Source organism: Rutidosis leptorrhynchoides, chromosome 8 (assembly GCF_046630445.1).
Source record: "Rutidosis leptorrhynchoides isolate AG116_Rl617_1_P2 chromosome 8, CSIRO_AGI_Rlap_v1, whole genome shotgun sequence".
NCBI lineage: Eukaryota > Viridiplantae > Streptophyta > Magnoliopsida > Asterales > Asteraceae > Rutidosis > Rutidosis leptorrhynchoides.
The window spans coordinates 8,031,335-8,037,704 of NC_092340.1; the positions used below are offsets into that span (position 1 = coordinate 8,031,335).

At 31.4% G+C, this 6,370-nt stretch overlaps 1 non-coding gene across 1 annotated transcript; it reads left to right on the forward strand.

Annotated features, from left to right (window-relative positions):
• The first annotated feature begins 1,766 nt into the window (after positions 1-1,766).
• LOC139865268 (small nucleolar RNA R71) lies at positions 1,767-1,873 on the forward strand. The gene has a single exon (XR_011764791.1). It is a non-coding gene; the product is annotated as a small nucleolar RNA R71 (small nucleolar RNA).
• The last annotated feature ends 4,497 nt before the right edge of the window (positions 1,874-6,370 follow it).

Here is a 6,370-nt window from a genome sequence, read left to right on the forward strand (position 1 = left end):
AGATGAGGGGGACTTGAAGGTCCTCCTTCATCTCCATGATAACAAAATCAACCGGGAACACCAAGGTGTTAATGTTAACCAAGATGTCCTCGGTGATGCAAATAGCGGTATCAAACGAGTGATTTGCCAATCTTATCCTAATTCGAGTTGGTTTAAAATGCTTGCACCCAAGTTCGCTAGTGCATTGATAACTTCTGATTCACCGAACTTACAAGGGTAAACAAATTTTCCCGGATCTCCTAACTTCTTAGGAATCCTTGGCCTTGATGCAAGAAACTTGTTGCATTCCTCTTCAATAAAGAATGAAGTTTCGTCATGATATTTGCCCCTTTGAGATATTAGCTCCTTGATGAACCGACCGTAGTTTGGCATTCCTTTGAGCACATCGGCTATCGGCAAGTTAACCGAGACGTTTTTCATCATTTTTTGAAACTTTTTGTATTGAGCCACCAACTTGTCCTTCTTTAAAGCTTTTGGATATGGTACCGGTCTCGTAACCTTTGAAGACTCATCACCCTTTTTCTTACCCGATTCATCATTACCCGTACCCTCGGTTGAGTTTACCTTTTCTTTACCCGTCTCCTTACAAACCACGGTTTCCTCTTCAATAAAACTTGGTAGTGGTTCATGGGTTATAAAGGGTTGTGGATGGGGATCATCAATCCCTTGAGTGGTTAAACCTCTTCGAGTGGTTATGGCGTTGACATTTTTTTTCGGTTTGGGTAGTTAGGATTTTGGTTGGTGCCTTCGATATGAATTACTCTTGTGTTGTTGTTTTATTAGTTTAGGTTGTATTGACGATTATTGTTGTAATTATTAATTGGGTTAACTTGAGTGTTTGAAGGTAAAGTTCCTTGTGGTCTTTCGGCAACTTGATTGGAAAGTCTTCCAACGGCACTTTCAAGGTTTTGAAATGAGGCTTGTTGGTTTGGTATTTGTTGCTTCAAGAGCTCGTTCTCTTTCATTAAGAAAGCTTCTGTTGATTCTACCTTCTTGATATAGTTTTGCATGATTTCTTTTAAACTTCTCAAAGGTTGGGATTGTTAAATGTTTTGTTGAGGTTGTTGATTGTAACCTTGGTTATTTTGTGGTTGACTATAACCTTGGTTGTTTTGATAATTCGAATTGGCTTGGTTGTTATAAGGTTGATTGTTGTAAGGTTGTTGATTTTCGTTTTAGAAATTGTTGCTTCGGTTTTGGTTATAGTTGTTGTTGTAACCTTGGTTTCGGTTTTGGTTTGTGAATCCGGGTGGTGTATTGGTTTGGTTGTTGAATGACACTTGTTTTTTATTAGGATTGTAGTAGCCCTGGTTCAATGTTCCTCCCCGTTGATAGTTTTGATTGCTCACGTAGTTCACATGAGCATCCGAATTCATGGGAACGTCATCTAGATCCACATGATTGCATTGAGTAATTTGAGAAAAATTCTTCGTGAGATGTGGACCCTCGCATCATTGACAACCTACTTGCATTGTGACTATCGTTTGTTAAGCTTTTTCAACTCTTTCTCATACGTTTGAAATTGATTGTTCAAGCTTGCAAGCGTCACTTGCCCATTATCACTCTCGATTTGTGCTACATTTTTCCTTGTCAAATCTCGCGGTGAAGGTGCCCATTCATATGTGTTAACTGAGATGTCTTCGAATAAGATTTCGGCCGCATTTTGTGATTTATACATAAATACCCCACCGGATGAAGAATCAAGATATTGCTTCGTCAAAGCATTAGTACCCCGGTAAAATGTGTTGATGTACTCCTACTTCGTCAAACCGTGCGGTGGGCATTCCTTTAACATTTTTTTGAATCGTACCCACGCATCATACAATGATTCATCAACCCGTTGGGTGAACCCATTAATCTCCATTCTAAGTCGTTCTACTTTTGACGGTGGGAAGAAGTGATTGATAAACTCATTGGTTAACTCTTGAAAGTTCTTATGGAATCAGATGGTAAGCTCCTTAACCAAACTTTCGCTTCCCCTTAAAGTGTAAAGGGGAATGCCCTTAAATTAAAAGCGTCATCTGTGACATCCTTGTTTTTGTAGATATCGCAAAGATCATTAAAATGTTGGATGTGTTCGAATGGATTCTCGTCTATCAACCCATGAAAGTATCTATCTTTGATCAACATGAAAAAGTTACCCTCGATCTTTAAATTATCCGCTTCAATTGGTGGTTTTGTAGTAGCCGGTGCTATCATTGTTGGTGCTACCAATCTAGCGTTCCACATCGGTGTGTCGTTCGGATCATTTAATAACTCTTGATTAACCGGTGGACCATGGTTGATTGGATTACCTTCTTCATTGAGAATCGGTTGACCGTTAGGATCCATGTCTTCTAAACAAAATGGCAAAGCTTCAAAATTCTTCCTTAATACCCTTGCTTCTCTATGATTATAAACCCCGTGCATGTTATAACAACCCTCATATTTCCATACCTGAATTGACTAATTTGACTATAGGGTTGTTATCCATACTTAATATATAATTAAATTTGACATTGATCAAATATTTATTTTTAGTCGACACTTTTTGTTAACTAAAGTTTACACTAATTATATAAAATAACTTTAGTTAATATTAATATTAATGCGTATTATATTTAAAACTATATGAAACATAATTATTAATTAAATGATAAGTTATTTTAATCATTATATATATATATATTTTTAGCTTATAAAAAAAGAGATTTTTTTTATAAATTAAATAATGAGCCCATGAATTTTGACTAAATATTTTCAAAAACAAAAAATTATTAAAAACATTTTTAACATGTTTTTATTTTTTGTCAAAATTGGCACCTTTATTTTATTTATATTTTTTTTCTTTTCACCAACCATTTTTTTCCTATAAATACCCACTTCCATTTCATAAAAACTTGTATCAAATCTTTGGAAAAACTCTCTCACAAACTTGGGAAAGTACTTGAGGTATTTTCTATATTTTTTATCGAATTGCTTTTATTTTTTTGTATATTCTTTAAAAATACGAATTTAATATATATAAATTATTTTTACATGTTATAATTAGTATTATTATATAAAAATAATTTTGATAATTTATGGAATATTATTTATAATTAAATACGAATTATGTAGTATTTAAACATAAAAACAATATAAAATTCGTAATAAAATATTAAACAGTAATAAAAATAATTATAATTTTTTTTTGAGATTATTATACTTTTATAAAAAAGTGAAAATTATAAAAATTAAATAAATGGGACGATTAGTATTTAAAAAGAATTTACTTTTACATTATTTTATACCGAGAGAAATAATAAAGAAAATACAAAATAAATACAAACGTGTATTAAATATTTTTATAAAATTTTTATATGATTAGTAGCATCACTAGATACTTTAAAAAATATATAAAAATTAATTTTAAATTATTTTTCCTATTTATTTAATTATAGGCCGATTACAATGGTTAAATAATAAGAAAATATTAAATAAATAATATTTTAAATAATATTTTGATATAAAATTTGATTGAATAATTTTTATAACATTTTTACATAATATAAAACCTGTAAAAAATATAAAATTATTTATTTAGGTCGATTTAATATTTATTACCTAATTAAATTTGATTAATATAAACCGAGTATATATATAAAGAAAAGTGGGAAATAAATATAAAAACTTGATAAAATTATTTTTATAAAATATCCTACTGAATTGTATAATTAACTAAGTTTATAAAAATTATAAATATAATATTTAATGAATTAATATTCAAATTAACATATATTAGTATGATTTTCGATTAACATAAGTATATTACATATACTAAATTAATATTATTATTATTATAACTTACGGTTAATAACTAAGTATACTATATAATAAAGTATAATGCTTATAATGTAAGTTAATAACAATACATTATTAATAAATACTTATTTTATAACTATACTAATTTAATAATAATAACTTATAGTATATAATATAAGATAATCAAATTGTTAATACATTAATAAATATAATATAACACATATAATAACATATAAACCTAAAGTGAAGGTTAATCAAAGATAATGCACAATTCATGTGAACTTCATCACTACTCACGGTCGTAAGTGAATGATGTCTAGGTTGCCATTTATGGGTAAGCTTGTGGATCTCGAATGCCATGACTTAGATTCTGGTCAAGAGTCCTGGGCCCCCGGTTACATCTGGTCATTCCTGACTTATTTGATAGCAACGAAGTTTAAGTAAAGTTATACAACGTCTTGCTAAAGATTAACCCGAACTTTCTAAAATTGGAAAATTACTATAAGTGGAAACTTTCCATAAATAGTAACCTTCCGAAAATGGAAATTCTTTAGTGATCCATTACTATCAATATAGTACTATATACTATTGTCTGTTAGGCACTGTCTGATCATACGTTCTATCTCTAGGTTGAGATCTCGGTCACGTCCTTCCGTTCAATTCTTTCATGGAATACTCTTTTGTGCTACTAAGGTGACCTTCATAGCCCCACTTTTTACTGTTTCATAAATGTTTTATAACTTTTGGGGTGAGACACATGCTTGCTTTTAAACTGTTTTACGCTTAGACACAAGTACTCAACTGTTAACTATGCTGTCTTGCTTTGATTCATGCTAAATCCCTACCGTAATATCGTTAATTGCTACGTATAAATGCAAAATTAATTATTGTGAGTAAGCCTATTGAGAGTAACGTCTCTAACCATTCGACCGTTGGTCTTTGGTTACATAATAATGATTCCACGACACTGACAGTACAAGGTGTCATAGGGTAAACTTGTTTAGTAGCGATATTACAAAATGCAGCAACACTTTTAGATTGATATTTCTATATTAATCAACTTTAAACTAAATCTTGTAGTCTAAATCTTTGGATATTATTTATAAACCTGTGAATTTCACTCAACCTTTTTGGTTGACACTTTAAGCATGTTTTATCTCAGGTGATGATTGAGCTAGCTGTTTGCAACTTTGTGATGATAGATTTGATGCTTGCATGGAGTCCACATCGCATATTATATTTTAGTTCATAAACATTTATTTTACATTTTAATAATAATGTAAACATGTATTACTGCTTCCGCTGTTTTATTAACAAAGGTTTTATTTAACAAGTCTTATATAGAGTCGTTCTCGTTTATACAACTGTGTTATGATATGATTGGTCATAATTACCCCTGATCCATTTTAGGGGGTGTGACAGATTGGTATCAGAGCAGTGCTGTTGTAGAGAACCAGGATTGCATTTTAAGTGTGCCTTATACAATTAGGTACCTTAGCAATGTAGGACTACAACTTTCCTTGGCTATAGTGCCTTTAATTGTTGCCTTTAATTGTTAAATGTAACACTATACTTTAGAAACTTTACTTATCTTAGAATTCCAAGTCAATCTAAGAACTCTGTTCACTTTTCTAAGTACTATCCAATTACGCCACCGCGTTTAAATGCGACACTACGATTTCTGAAATTCTTGACATTCCTAAGTCATCTATCATGGTTTGTGTATTACATATGTATTACATGAAATATTATCCATGAATTTTGAAACTCCTATATTTGTTACTATTCATACTCAAACGTATATAACTCCCTGTTATATCACGTACCTATATGCCTTATGCCTTTATGCATCGGTTTGCGAACCAGAAAATGTTATTGAGTTATCGAGAATCTCAAAGACATTATAATGTCATCACTATTCATATTCATTACTTTCTTTGCTTTCTTGTTGTTTTGATCATTGAATTTTCCTGACGGATGACGTCTACGAAACTATATAATAGAAAACATTTGGATTACTGATTTAAAGGATCATATAGCTCAAGCCCCTGGACCTGAATAGGACATTACGAATTGAAAATCTTTAATCAAAAGATTATCAGATTACATACTTATCATCTAGACACGTCATACTACCATTATTAGAGTATAGATACATCATATCTTATTATATCTTATCGTATCTATCCCAATAATTTTTGTCTAACACTTTTCCTAAATTTCCTCCGTAAATTACGGAAATCTTTTTGCTACATATACATATTCAAGGAGATGAATATATCATCCAGTATTCAACACTAATCTCATATCAAACCCTAATTCAAATCACATAATATGGATTTCTCAACCGATTCCTCGAGCTCCAATGGCAGCGTAACCGGAACAAACGAACCAATCAGCTATCATCTATTTTGGATGAATTGGGGATGGGTTCATAGTAAACTTAATCAATGGAGACAAGAAGAAGGTAATCCCTTCCACCAACCGAATTCACCTCTTGGTGAAGAACCTGAAGCACTTACCGGCGAACCCGTTCGGAACACTATTTTCACCCTCATTTCCAGGATATCCAGTCACGAATATATAA